Below are 15,224 nucleotides of genomic sequence, written 5' to 3'. Positions count from 1 at the left end.
ATAACAAGAATAGTTATATAGTGTTTACTCTGTGCCAGGAACTGTATTAACACTATGCAATTGTTATTATTATTATTTGATGCTTAAAACAAGAGTTGGTGTTAGGTGTGATTGTTATCCTGAATTTACAGATGAGAAATCTGACATAAGTAGAAGTTAAGTAGCATGCACAGGGCCACATGCCTACTGTTTTTCTGATCTAAATTTGAACTGAGGTCCTCCTGATTCTAGTTCTGGAGTTCTAGCTAATGCACTAACTAGTAGATGATGATAATAATGATAATTTGATAGAAATTTAATAATAATAAATGGAAAGATGAAACAAATCATTTCATTTATCGTGTTTGCTATTGAAATTGTATTAAGGACACTTTCAGTGAAACTACAAAGGATAGACTTATGTGCCAACATCATATTAAACTACAAGAAAACAGTTATTTTATTTTTGTTGTTGTTCAGTCATTTTCAATCATGTCCTACTCTTTTTGACCCTATTTGGGATTTTCTTGACAAAGATATTGTACTGGTTTTCCATTTCCTTCTCCAGCTCATTCTACAGGTGAAGTAACTGAAGCGAACAGGGTTAACTGACTTGCCCAGGATCACACATCTAGTAAATGTATGAGACTAGATTTGAACTTGGGACTTTCTGACTCATATGCTATCCACTGGACCTACTTTCTCTAGTTATTTGATATACTTATTCAGTAGTTCATGGAACATTAAATATAAAAGAATAATAGCAGCTTAATGACTTGTCCTAAAGCCATTTATATTAGAATTCCATTAATAAAGATGAGAAGAATAAGATGCAATTTCAACCAAATTTTAACAATATGAGGCATCACGGCATTTTAGATAAAGACTGCTCTAAAGGCAAAGATGCCCTTGATTATGAGGGTCTCACTTTTGATAACATAGCAGGCACAGAGCTATTGCTGAAAAAAATGCTTTTGATTTGTATGATTCTGGCTGTATTTCTCTAATCAAGTTACCTGACTTTTCATTAGCTGATAGCTCACTAAGACTATTAAAGGTTGATTTGCACTGAGATGGGGAATTTACTTCCTGAACATTCTCCATTCTGATGAAATCACATGTTAGATCTCTCTCTCTCTCTCTCTCTCTCTCTCTCTCTCTCTCTCTCTCTCTCTCTTTCTGTCTCCTTATTTGTATGTATGTGTATGTGTGTGTAAATATATGCATACACACATATATAAATATGTATATATAAACATATATAAACAAAATATATTTATTAATTCAGTAATTGAAGACAGTGTTTAATGAAGAAATATTAAGGAATATATTAAGTTATTTTTATACATTTGGTATGACCTAAATAAATAGTGGCAGTTTCAAGATAAATCAGGATTCCCATTAGAGCAACTCCAGATTTCCAACCTATTTTCAACCTACCTTAGTTATCAATTATTATCTGCTCCCATTTACTTTTCCCAAATAAAATCATGCTCCCAGATAGCTTTACTTATCCCTTAGCACACTCAGCTCATTCCCACCTTTGTCTCTTTGATCACATCACTTTCAAGGCTTCAGTTATCCTCCATAGTTCACTTAGCCTGACCATATCTTACTCATCTTTTTAAGAACTCATATGTCCCACCTCAAGAAGCCTACTCAAGTGCCTTTCATGATATACTATTCTATGATATGTATTATCTGTGTCATTCATTTTTATTATTTTCTTCTATTTCATATTGACATTTTCTCTCCTCCATGAGAGGCCAAGCTTGAGAAGAAAGGTTGAAACTTAGGTGTCTTTTTAAAACCTCAGATTGCTTTACATGGTGCTTGTGCATAGCAAATACTCAAAATAAGATTGCTTAGTTGAAGATAAACTGACAGAATATCAGGTTATTTATGTCTTATTTTTTATTCCACTCATTGATTCCTCTACCTGAGTCCTCCTCGTCCAATAGTAAATTAAAGACTGACTTATGATCTAATATGTACCCAGTATCACTAGTTTAGAAGGGGTTAGGAAAAATCTTAGCAGCTTGATATTTAGGACTGTTTCCTGTAAGCATTTAAAAATGTTTCAATTAGATATATATGGATTTTCTATTTCCAAAGGGAATTTCCCCTTGACTACTGAATTGTTAGGCAGAAAACTAACCCCACCTCAGTCATAGTTTGGCTGTGTTGCTTCATCTGTGCTTTCCCATTTTATATCTGCAGGATATCACTGTGCTGTAAGTGACAAATCCTTGATATTATTCCTCTTGTTAAAATGAACTTCCTGTCTTAATTATCAACCTCATTTTTCCTTCATATCCTGCTTGCTCATTACTCACTTTCAATTATGATTCAGATTTCTTCTAGAGTTTAATTACTTCTTAGACTTAAAAAGTGATAAATTAATTTTCTTATTAACCCTTTTGCAGCTCACTAAGATTATCAAACAAGACTACAACTATAGTTTTCTTTGTGACCTTTCATTGCATTACAGGAAGAACCAAGTATTAGAAAGTAGTCCATAAAAATCTTTAAAAGGGTATTATGTATATAGTGCCTTTAACAGAGCATGCAGAAGCTTTAGGGTTATAGAAATATAGTCTATTTTTGGAAAATCCCTTAGGAATATAATGAAATTAACATCTTCTGCTATCATCCTATAGAAAAATCAAAGAATCTCAGATTTCAAAAGTTGGAAGGGACCTCAGTGACAATCTATTCCAACCCAAGCAACATTCTTACTCCAACTTACTCATCAAGGGTCCATCTAGTCTCTCATTGAAGGGCTCCAAAGAAGGAGAATTCACCACCAACTGAAGCAGGTAATTATATGAAGTATTATTTGACATCATAATTGAACCAGTCTCTTTGTCAAATTAATGTGTCTCATCACCTTGCTCCTCCCCATTCACCAGTGTTCTTAAATTCAGGCTAAACATATTCATGTCATAGGATCAAGATGTTTTACTTAAAGAGTCCTGACAGGCTATGTAGGCTGACTCTTTCTTTTACAAAGGTATGAAAGAGGTTCAGAGAATTTGAGCAACTTGCCTACCTATGCAGAAAATAGCAGACTGAAATTTGAACTTAGATTGATTCTCTGACTCCAAATCCAGAATTCCTTCCCATACACCAAAATGTCTCTTTGCTCACTGAGACTTTTAATATTTTCCTCAGTGACTAACATAACTTATGGCATTTTTTACAGTGTCCAATTCACTCCAGACATTTTGCTTAGGTTGTACTCAGTAAGCATTTTTAAATGTTTGCTGTCTTTTAATTTGAATCACTCTCCCTGTCCCCATACTTAAGGAAATATGAGGTCCTCAGAATCTCCTGGAATGGATATAGAATACAAATTTCTTCCAAAAATAATAATCCTGTCCCATTTTGCCACCTTTCATACAAGGGGATGATGTTAAACCTAAAAGCTCTCAGATTTTTTAAAGGAGATTGATTATAATAAAAACCTAACATTTATATACACTTTAAGTTTTGCAAAACATTACATGTTTTATCTCATTTCATCCTCATAATATGCCATGAGGTGAGAATTATTATTATCTCTATTTTACAGATGAGGAAACCAAGGATGAAAGAGGTTAAGTAGATTTAGGCATAACCCACCAAAATAGCCATCCAAAACATGGATTTATTAAAATTCTTGGTGTACATACTTCTGTGGTTATATCTTCAAGAACTTCACACATTATTTCTACTTTTCCTTTTGCCTCTCTGTTTGCTGAAGAGCAGTGGAATGTATTCATAACTGGAAGGTCATTCCAAGTTGCCATTTTTTAATCTCTATTTGTGACTTTGAGCAGAAAGTAGCTTCCTGGACCAAGCTTTTGGTCGGAAGAGAAAGTAAACATTTTGGTTAAATTGGCCTTCCTACTGATATTACCTTTTATGTTATTTTCTCAAAGGCAAGCAGCAAGTATCAACTTAACAAGGCATTCTCTAAATTGAAAGAAGAAAATAGTTTTGTTTAAACATCATTTTCTTTTTCTCAATGCACCTTGAAGATAAAGACAAGATGTGGACCAGAAGAATTGAAGTAGATTTTTGAAGAGTGAAAAATATCCTTACACTCATCCTTTAAGAAAAATTGCCTGAAGAATTGAATTTTCTTTTAAAAATAAAATAGAAATCCTGCAATTAAAATCTTGTCACATTACAAAGTCATTGCAATACTAGGTACTGTAAATATTTCATGGTTTTACAATTGAGGCCTTAAGTTGTTTTGAAGGCCTGCAGCAAAACGCGTGGTTTTCTCATGATCATAGTACTTTGTAGGATATTTTCACACTTCTTTTTCCTCCTCGAGGACTATTAATAACTCATTGGGGCAAGATATGTCATTCAACTCCAAAAACCCTCAGAAAAGCTAGTTAAATTGAACCAAATGAGGAAGATTTTAGCTTAGATACATTTCAAAGACATATATCAATCTTTTGATTTTAAATAAGGACCTACATAGTATCCTTAAAAAAATGACGGCAATGGTGGGAATAACCCTTGGTTGAAATCCATCATTTCATAAGCATTTCTACCTTTCAGCCTATTCTCAGTTCATCAAACTTAGAAAGAAGCATTTTTAATAGATATAGGAGAAAGCTACAATTCTAAACCTTTTCTCTTTTGTTGATTATGCCCAAAGGATCTAAGTTGAAATTTTTGTGCTTATTTAACGCTGACTGCAAAGTTGCATCTCTCAGGGTAGGTCAAGAAAGCCTTTCGGGGAGGGTGTTCATCCATGTGTTCCACTAGGTTTCTCCAAGTACATTTAATCTTTTCCCTTCCTGCTTAGGAAGCAGAACAGTGAAAATATCTTAAAGAGCCACTCAAAAGGACTCAAACCAAGGGAGCTATCAACATATCTAAAGACCTTTTAGATGTCTGAGTGAGAAGCTTGAAGATTTCTGAGATATAGTCTGATGTCCTGGGGAATGAAATATGTACAGGGTTAGCATGGCAGGCCAGCTAATTATTATAATAAGTGAAATGCTAAAAGGTAGAACTTGTACCCAGTGGGAGCTCTTTACATTGCTAATTGATGTTGACAGATGCTGCTTGGCCCAGGAAATAGAAGTCTTGGGTATAATAAAAGTTCCGCAAATTCAGATATTTTCTTCCCTTTCTTCAAGAAAGTGGAATATGTAGACTACGATCAATCCAACTTAAGTAATGGTGGAATTGTTCAGTACCTCCTTTTGTCCTGTAGTGACAATAGTTTAAACAAGCCTTCACTTTTCCTATTGTCTCCTTCACATTTCAACAACTCTCCCTTCACTCTCTTCATTCTAACTCTTTCCACATCCATATAAGCTTATTTCCTTGATGATTATATTGTCAGCAAAGAGGTAGAAATATAAGTAGTTGCTGAAGGTCAATTATAGAGAGTTAGTAGTATGTCTCTAATTTCATGAAGTGGATAGTATACTTGACCTACAAATTTTGATTAATCTACTTTAGGCTCTGGAAGTGGCATGTGAAACAGGCATAGGATGTACATATATTTCTTTTCTTTGTCTCTATAATTCTTAGCACAATACCTGGTATGAAGTAAAGCCAAAATATTTGTTTATTGACTAACAAATTAGGAATATAGAAATATAAGATTATAAGCTATTAAAGAATTTGATGATATAATCACCTCTACACTCTTGACAAATGTTATGGATCCATAGAGAAAGGTACATGTTCAAGGGAGCCAAATTTTCCAATTTATGAAAGGCATTCCCAAACTCCTAATGTAGCTTTAAGATACATTTTTCAAATGAATTCAGAATTTTGGTATACCCTGTACACAGATTATAGATTCTTTAAACTGTATGTAAGCAAGCCTTATCCTATGCAAAATTAAAGAATCAATGGAGACTTCTTGGTTAAGATAGAGGCAGAGTAAAAAGCAGCTGCTTAACCTCTCCTAACCAAAACATATAAGACTCCTCAAGAAGATATAAAAACAAATCCAGAGGAGCAAAGGGACCCCAAAACAGGGCACAGCATTGGAGGTATGTGGAATCGGGGCATTTCCATGCTATAATGGGGTGAAACAGCTTTCACTAAAATGTGAGCTTAGCACCCCCCTTCCCCAACCCACACAACCAACAGTGCCAAAGCCAGCTCAAAAGAGTTACAGCAAGTTTGGGGCATGCATTAAGTCCTTGGCAGCTACCTGGGGTCACCAGGACCTTCTCCTGAGAGCAGCAAGTCTTAAGACCCCAAGAGGCTAAAGAGCACTTGGACTTTGAACACAGACCCTGAGCACAGGCATGAGTGCAGGTGCTGATGCAAGCCCAGACACAGATCCTGAGCACAAACAAGGACTTGGATCTTGAGTGCAGGCACGGACCTTGAGTGGGAACCCAGTACAGAGGGGTGCATAACTAGAAGAAGTACCCTGAGACTGTTAAAGGAGCCTTGGGCAAAGGAACAAATAAGGGGACCACTAGGAGGCTTGACCATGAGAACAACTGAGACCTCAGAAGCCTAAAGAGTGTAGACAGGCCCTGAGTGTGAGGATAAACCTGAGAGGGCAAAGGGCTAACAATGGCAAGCCAGAGAAGAGAACCCCAAAAGAGAAAGATCTTCCAGAAGAAATCTGTAACACTCGACAACTTTTACACAGGTAAAATCCAGACAACAGAGCAAATAGCAGAGGAGAACAAACAAGTAATCATATCCAAACCTTCCCAAAATAATGAGAACTGGTGACAAGCTTTTGAAGAGTTCAAATCTGAGATGATGATAAAAATGGAAGAGATTTGGCAGAATTTTGCAATTAGAAAGTGAGGCTCAGAAAACAAATTAATTGATTATCAAATTGAACACCAGAAATGACCAGATTGAAAAGGAAAACCAGTCCCTAAAGGCTAGAATTTAGCAATTAGACGCTAATGCTCTCTCAAGACAGCAAGAACAAAAAAAAAAACAAAGTCAAAAGACTGATAAAAAAGAAGGAAACATGAAATATGTCCATGAGAAAATGAAAGACCAAGAAAAAAGGTCTAGAAGAGAAAATCTGAGAATCATTGGTCTTCGTAAAAAAGAAGAAATTAATAGAAATTTGACTCCATAATAAAAGAAATTATTAAGCAAAATTGCCCTGAAGTCCTACAAAAGGGCAATATAGACATTGAAAGGATCCATAGATCACCCTCTACACTAGACCCTAAAAAGACAACCCCCAGGAATATAATAGCCAAATTCAAGAGCTTCCAAGTAAAAGAAAACAATGTTACAAGAAGCCAGAAAGAGACAAGTTAGATATCAAGGAGCAACAATCAGAATCACACAGGATCTGGCAGCCTCCACACTAAAAGACCTCAGGGCTTGGAATATGATATTCAGAAAGGCAAGAGAACTGGATCTACTACCAAGGACCACCTACCCATCAAAACTAACTATACACTTCCAGGGGAAAGTTAGGGCATTCAACAAGATAGATGTCCAAATATTTGCACAGAAAAGACCAGAACTAAATGGAAAGTTTGATATACAAACACAAAAATCAAGAGAAACATGAAAATGGAAAATAAGAAACAGAGGGGAAAGAAAGGAAACTCTTATTTTTGAAATTTGACTCTTTAAGGGCTTCAATATGATCTAATTATTGGTATTCCTATGTGGAGAAATGTTATGTATAATTCTCTGTAAGGAACTCTATTCACTATTATAGTATTCACTATTATGGTAATTAGAAGAATTATTCATAAGGAGAGGTGTGAATACTAAATTGTCTAAGATGATATGGGAGTGAGAAAGAGGGACGTGAATAGTAGAGGACACCAAGAATACACAACTGATAATTATAACTCCTAATGTGAATGGGATGAACTCACCCATAAAAAGGAAGCAAATAGCAGAGTGGATTAGAAACCAATATCCGACCATATGTTGTCACAATAAACACATATGAGGTGGGTGGACATACACAGGTTTAAGTTTAGGGCTTGAGCAAATTCCTTTCGGCCTCAAATGAGAAAAGGAAGCCAGGAGGGGCAATTATGATATCTGATAAAGCCAAAGTAAAAATAGATACGATTAAAAAAGACAGGGAAGGTCATTACATCCTGATTAAACGCAGTATAAACAATGAGGAAATAACACTGCTCAATATGTATGCCCAAAGTGGTACAGCATCCAAATTCATAAAGGAGAAACTGGAAGAGCTCAAGAAGGAAATAGATAGTAAAACCATATTAGTTGGAGATCTAAATATCTTTCTTTCAGATCTAGATAAATCCAACCAAAAATAAGTAAGAAAGAGGTAAGAGAGATGAATGAAGTCCTAGAAAAATTTGATTTAATAGATATGTGGAGAAAAATAGGGACAAAAAGGAATACACCTACTTTTGAGCTGCACATGGTACATTCACAAAGATTGACCATGTAATAGGGCATAGAACCATTGCAAACAAATGCAAAAGAGCAGAAATAATAAATTTAGCCTTCTCAGATCATAATGCAATAAAATAATAATTAATAAGGGCAACTAGATAGGCAAATCAAAAACTAATTGGAAATTGAATAATATGATTCTCCAAAACCAGCTAGTCAAAGATGAAATCATAGAATCAATCAACAATTTCATTGAAGAGAATGACAATGATGAGACATCCTACCAAACTCTGTGGGATGCAGTCAAGGCAGTACTCAGGGAGAAATTCATATCCTTGAGTGCATATATTAACAAATTAGGGAGGGCAGAGATTAATGAATTGAGCATGCAACTCAAAAAACTAGAAAGCAAGCAAATTAAAAATCCCCAGATGAAAACTAAATTAGAAATACCAAAAATCAAGGGAGAAAATATTGCATTAATAAATAAGACCAGAAACTGCCATATTGAAAAAAGCAGATAAAATAGACAAAGAACTGGTCAATCTCATAAAAAAAAGGAAAGAAGAAAATCAAATTGACATTATCAAAGATGGAAAGGGAGATCTCACCTCTAATGAAGGGGAAATTAAGGCAATCACTAAAAACCATTTTGCCCAATTATAGGGCAATAAATATAGCAATCTAGGAGACATGGATGAATATATGCAAAAATACAAATTGCCTATATTAAAAGCAGAAGAAATAGAATACCTAAATAATCCCATATCAGAAAAAGAAATTGAACAAGCCATCAAAGGACTCCCTAAGAAAAAATCACCAGGGCCTGATGGATATACAAGTGAATTCTATCAGACATTCAAAGAGCAACTAATCACAATACTATACAAATTATTTGATATGATAAGCAAAGAAGGAGTCCTACCAAATTCCTTTTATGATCCAAATATGGTACTGATTCCAAAGACAGGTAGATCAAAAACAGAGAAAGAAAACTCCACACCAATCTCCCTAATAAACATATAAGGAAATTTTTAAATAGAATATTAGCAAAGAGTTTCCAGCAAGTGATCAAGAGGATCATCCACCATGATTAGGTGGGATTTATACCAAGAATGCAAGGATGGTTCAACATTAGGAAAACCATCCACATAATTGACCATATCAATAATCTAACAAGCAAAAATCACATGATTTTTTCAATAGATGCTGAAAAAGCCTTTGACAAAATACAGCACCCATTCCTATTGGAATCCTGGAAATTATAGGAATAGAAGGACCTTTCCTAAAAATAATAAACAGTATATATCTAAAACCATCAATAAGCATCATATGCAATGGGAATAAATTAGAAGCATTTCCAATAAGATCAAGAGTGAAACATGGATGCCCATTATCTCCTCTATTATTAAACATTGTACTAGAAACACTAGCAGTAGCAATTAGAGAAGAAAAAGAAATTGAAGGTATCAAAATAGGCAGTGAGGAGACTAAGCTATCACTGTTTGAAGAAGATATGATGGTCTACTTAAAAAATCCTAGAGAATCAACTAAGAAACTTTAGCTTTAGCAAAAAACTTTTGCAAATTTGCAGGATACAAAATAAATGCACATAAATCATCAGCATTTCTATTTATTTCCAACACATCACAGCAGGAAGAGGTAGAAAGGGAAACACCATTTAAAATCACCCTAGACAATATAAAATACTTAGGACTCTATCTACCAAAACAAACAGAAGAATTATATGAAAACAACTACAAAACACTTTACAAACAATTAAAACTAAATCTAAACAAGTGGAAAAACATTGATTGCTCATGGGTAGGATGAGCTAACATAATAAAAATGATCATTCTACCCAAATTAATTTACCTATTTAGCGCCATACCTATCAAATTACCAAAAAACTTCTTTACTGAATTAGGAAAAGCTAATTACAAAGTTCATCTGGAATAACAAAATATCAAGAATATTAAGGGAAATAATGAAAAAAAAACCATGAAGGAAGGTGGCTTAGCAGTACCAGATATTAAACTATACTATAAAGCAGTGGTCATCAAAATGGTATGGTACTGGCTAAGAGACAGAAGGGAGGATCAGTGGAATAGACTTGGGGTAAGTGACATCAGCAAGACAGGTTATGATAAACCCAAAGAGCCCAACTTTGGGAACAAAAATCCACTATTTGACAAAAACTGTTGGGAAATTTGGAAAACAATATGGGAGAGATTAGGTTAAGAGCAACTTCTCACAGCCTACACCAAGAAACATTCATAATGGGTTACTTGAATATAAAGAGGGAAGCTATAAATAAGTTAATTGAACATAGAATAGTTTACTTGTCAGATATCTGGGAAAAGAAACATTTTAAAACCAAGCCAGAGTGAGAGAAAATTACAAAATGAAAAATAATTGATTTTGATTATATCAAACTAAAAAGTTTTTGCACAAACTAAAATAATGTAGCCAAAATCAGAAGGGAAAGAACAAATAGGGAAAAAATCTTTTTAACAAAAAACTCTGACAGGGGTCTAATTACTCAAATATACAAATGTTGAACCAATTGTATTAAAAAATCAAGCCATTCCCTAATTGATAAATGGGCAAGGGGCATGAATAGGCAATTTTCAGGTAAAGAAATCAAAAGTATCAATAAGCACATGAGAAAATGTTCTAAATCTCTAACAATTAGAGAAATGCAAATCAAAACTACTCTGAGGTATCACCTCACACCTAGCAGATTGGATAAAATGAAAGAAGGGGAGAGTAATGAATGCTGGAGGGGATGTGGCAAAACTGGGACATTAATGCATTGCTGGTGGAGTTGTGAACTGATCCAACCATTCTTGATGGCTATTTGGAATTATGCTCAAAGGGCTATAAAAGAATGCCTGCCCTTTGATCCAGCCATACCATTGTTGGGTTTGTACCCCAAAGAGATCATAGATAAACAGACTTGTATGAAAATATCTTTAGCTGTGCTTTTTGTGGTGGAAAAGTAGAGTATGCCCTTCAATCGGGGAATGGCTGAACAAATTTTGTTATATGATAGTGATGGAATACTATTGTGCTCAAAGGAATAATAAACTGGAGGAATTCCATGAGAACTGGAAAGATCTCCAGTAATTGATGCAGAACAGAAGGAGTAGAGACAAAGAACATTGTACACAGAGACCAATACACTGTGGTAAAATAGATTGTAATGAACTTCTGTACTAGCAGCAATGCAATGACCCAGGACTATTCTGAGGTATTTATGGAAGAGAATGCTACCCACATTCAGAGGAAGAACTACAGGAGTGGAAACAGAAGAAAAACAACTGTTGGAACACTTGGGTTGAGGCGGACATGATTTGGGATATAGACTTGAAACTACCACACCAATGCAACTATCAAAAATTTGGAAATAGGATTTGATCAATGACACATGTTAAAACCAGTAGAAATATGCATCAGCCATGGGGGGTGAAGGGGAAAGTAAAAGCATGAATTATCTAACCATGTTAACTTTTCTAAAAAATAAATATTTATAAATGTTTTAAAAAAAGAATCAATGGATATGTGTAGATCCAAGATGACAGAGAAGTTATACAGACCCACCTGATTGCCACCAAATTATCCTTCCAAAACTATGATATAACACCTCAAAACAAATTCTAGAGCAGCATAATTCACAAAAAAGACTAGGCAAAATAATTTTTCAGCATAAAACAACTTAGAAATTAGCTGTAAGACATTAATTGCACCCCTGTTGAAGTGGAGCACCAAATAGCATATCATGGCGGGCCCCGCCTCAAGAATAGGTCTTGGGGTAGCTGAGTTAGTAACAAAGAATTCTGGAGTTCTCAATCACAGATGTTAGGGTAGGTCAGGCAACTTCTCAGAAGGGGATTACAGGGATCCCTTTGTTGGCTCTGGGTGCAAGACTTGTTTAATGGCCATGTGGTGATATAACCCCAATCCTGTGTCATAGTCTCAAGATAGAGAATCACTAACACATACCAGCCCTTGTAGGCACTGGGAGCAAGGGACTCTAACAAAAACAACAAGAGAACCTCAGTGTAGAAAGTTAGTATGGTGCCATGGAAAACTAAAACTCAAAATCATATGTAAAATCCAGTGGAAATATGAGTTGGCTATTGGAGGGGCGTGGGAGGAGGAGAGGGAACAAACATGAATCATGTAACCATGGAAAAATTTTCTTAATTGATCAATTAAATAAAATCTAAAAAAACCCACAAACTCAGAAAACTAAAAAGTTAATACTGCTGCATCCAAAGCCTCCAAGAAAAATATAAAGTTTTTTCAAGCTCAAAAAAGAATTAATGGTGGAGTTATAAAAGCATTTAAAGAAAATATATTAGATTAACATATCAAAATCATGAAAAAAAGTCAACAATTTGGTAAAAGAGGCACAAAAGTTATGGAAGATAATAATATCTTAAAAATAGAAATGAAGAATTTATAAAAGAAGCATAAAAATTCACTGAAGAGAAGAATTTCTTAATAAGCAGAACTGGACCTGGAAAAAGAGATACGAAAATTCACTGAGGAAAAGAACTTTTAAAAAGTGGAATTTGCCAAATGGAAAAAGAGGTACAAAAGGTCATTCAAGAAAATCATGTCTAAAAATTAGAAATGGGTAAGTTGAAACTAATGACTCTATGAGACATCAAGGCACAATTAAACAGAGTCAAAAGAATGAAAAAGTAGAAGAAAATGTATCACTTGGGAAAATTTACTTGGAAAATAAATATGAGAGATATAATCTAAGAATTCGTGAGCTACTTGAAAGCCATTATCAAAAAAAGATGATTATACATTGTCTTTCAATAAATTATAAAGAAAAACTGCCCTAATATTAGAACAGCAAGGCAAAATAGAAGTTGAAAGAATACATTAATCATTTCTAGAAAGAGAACTCTAAATGAAAATTCCCAGGAATATTAAAGCCAAATTCCAGAACTCCAATGTTGAAGAGAAAATATTACAATAGCAAAAAATAAACAATTCAAACATCATTGAGTCACAGTTAAAATAAAAAAAAAACATTTAGCAGCTTCTATATTAAAGGATCAGAAGACCTCAGATATGATATTCCACAGAGCAAAGGAGTTTGGACTTCAAACAAGAATCATTTACCCAGCAAAACTAAGCAAATTCCTTCATGGAAAAAATGAGTATTCAGTAAAATAGACCTTTAAACATTCCTAATGAAATGACAAAAGCTGAATGGAAAATTTGATGCTCAAAAACAAGACTAAAGAGAAGCATAAAAAGGTAAACAGGAAAAAAAATTCAAAAGGCATTTGATAAGATTAATTTGTTAACAAACCTACAAGGAAAGAAAGTTGTTATAACTCCTAATTGCAGAAGTATACATAGATAGAGAGTAAAGGTGTGAGTTAAATATAATGGGATGACATCTAAAAAAAATAAAATTAATCTATCAGTTCTTCTCCCAAGCTTGCTGCCAGGATCCTCTGCTGTATTCACATCTCTTAGACAAGATGGTGAAGGTCAGAATCAATGGATTTTGCTGTATTGGACACCTGGTGACCAGAGCAGCATTCAACTGCAGTGGAGTAGAAATTGTGACCATCAATGACCCCTTCATTGATGTCAACTACATGGTTTCATGTTCCAATATAATTTCGCCCATGGTAAGTTCAAGGGCACTGTAAGGGCAGAGAATGGAAAATTGGTGATAAGTGGGAAAGTCATTGCCATCTTCCAGGAGTGGGATCCCACCATCATTAAATGGGAAGATGCTGGAGCCAAGTACATTGTGGAATCCACTGGCATTTTTACCATGGAAAAGGCCGGGACTCACTTGAAGGGTGGAGCCAAGCGAGTCATTATTTCTGCCCCTTTTGCTGCTGCCCCAATGTTCGTGATGGGGGTGAACCATGAGAAATATGATAATTCCCTAAACATCCTCAATAATACCTCCGCACTACCAAATTCTTGGCCCCCTTGGCCAAGAACATTCATGACAACTTGGCCAGTGTGGAAGGACTCATGACCACAGTTCATGCCATTACTGCTCCCCAAAAGACAGTAGATGGCCACTCTGGCAAGCTTTGGTGTGATGGTTGTGGGGCTGCCCAGAATATCATCCCTGCTTCCACTGGTGCTGCCAAGGATGTGGACAAGGTCATACCTAAGCTGAATGGGAAGCTCACAGGCATGGTCTTCCATGTTCCTACTTCCAATGTGTCTGTGGTGGATCTGACTTGCCGTCTAAAGAAGGCTGCCAAATACAATGATATTAAGAAGGTGGTGAAGCAAGGTGCAGAGAGATCCTTAAAAGGAATCTTGGGCTACACAGAGGACCTGGTTGTATCCTGTGACTTTAAAAGTGACACCCACTCATCTACCTTTGATGCTGGCACTGGCATTGCCCTCAACAACCATTTTGTCACACTCATTTCTTGGTATGACAATGAGTATGGTTATAGCCACCATGTAGTAGACCTCATGATGTCCATGGTCTCCAAGGAGTAAAGTAGAAAGCCATGGATCTTCATCCGCAGCCAAAAAAAGAGTAGTTCTACCACTAGGGAGCCCACATCCATAATAACCTATGTCCCTATGCTGGAGATCCCATGCCCTGTTCACATCTCTGCCCTGAAGGACCCCTGTAGTGGGGGGAAGGGAGGAGCATAGAGTCCTATCTTGTGTACCATCAATAAAGTCATCAGATTCAGTGCAAATAAATGAATAAATTCATAATTAAGGTATGCTGAAAAGTGTTGCATTGAGGAAAGGAAGAATGGAAAAATAGAATGGAGTAAATAAGCTCACATGAAAGAGATGTGAAAGAGCTTTTGCAGTGGCAAGGGGTTGGGGATGATATAGGGGTGGTGAGAAGAGGAGCTTTTAAACTTTACTCTTAT

At 35.4% G+C, this 15,224-nt stretch overlaps 1 pseudogene; it reads left to right on the top strand.

Moving 5' to 3' along the window:
• Window positions 1–13,835: 13,835 nt before the first annotated feature.
• On the top strand, window positions 13,836–14,832 carry LOC123248907 (annotated as a pseudogene).
• Window positions 14,833–15,224: the final 392 nt, after the last annotated feature.

The sequence above is a fragment of the Gracilinanus agilis genome, chromosome 5 (assembly GCF_016433145.1).
Source record: "Gracilinanus agilis isolate LMUSP501 chromosome 5, AgileGrace, whole genome shotgun sequence".
Lineage (NCBI taxonomy): Eukaryota > Metazoa > Chordata > Mammalia > Didelphimorphia > Didelphidae > Gracilinanus > Gracilinanus agilis.
The sequence above is the reverse complement of the archived record's forward strand: the minus strand, read 5'-3'. Positions and strand labels throughout refer to the sequence as shown.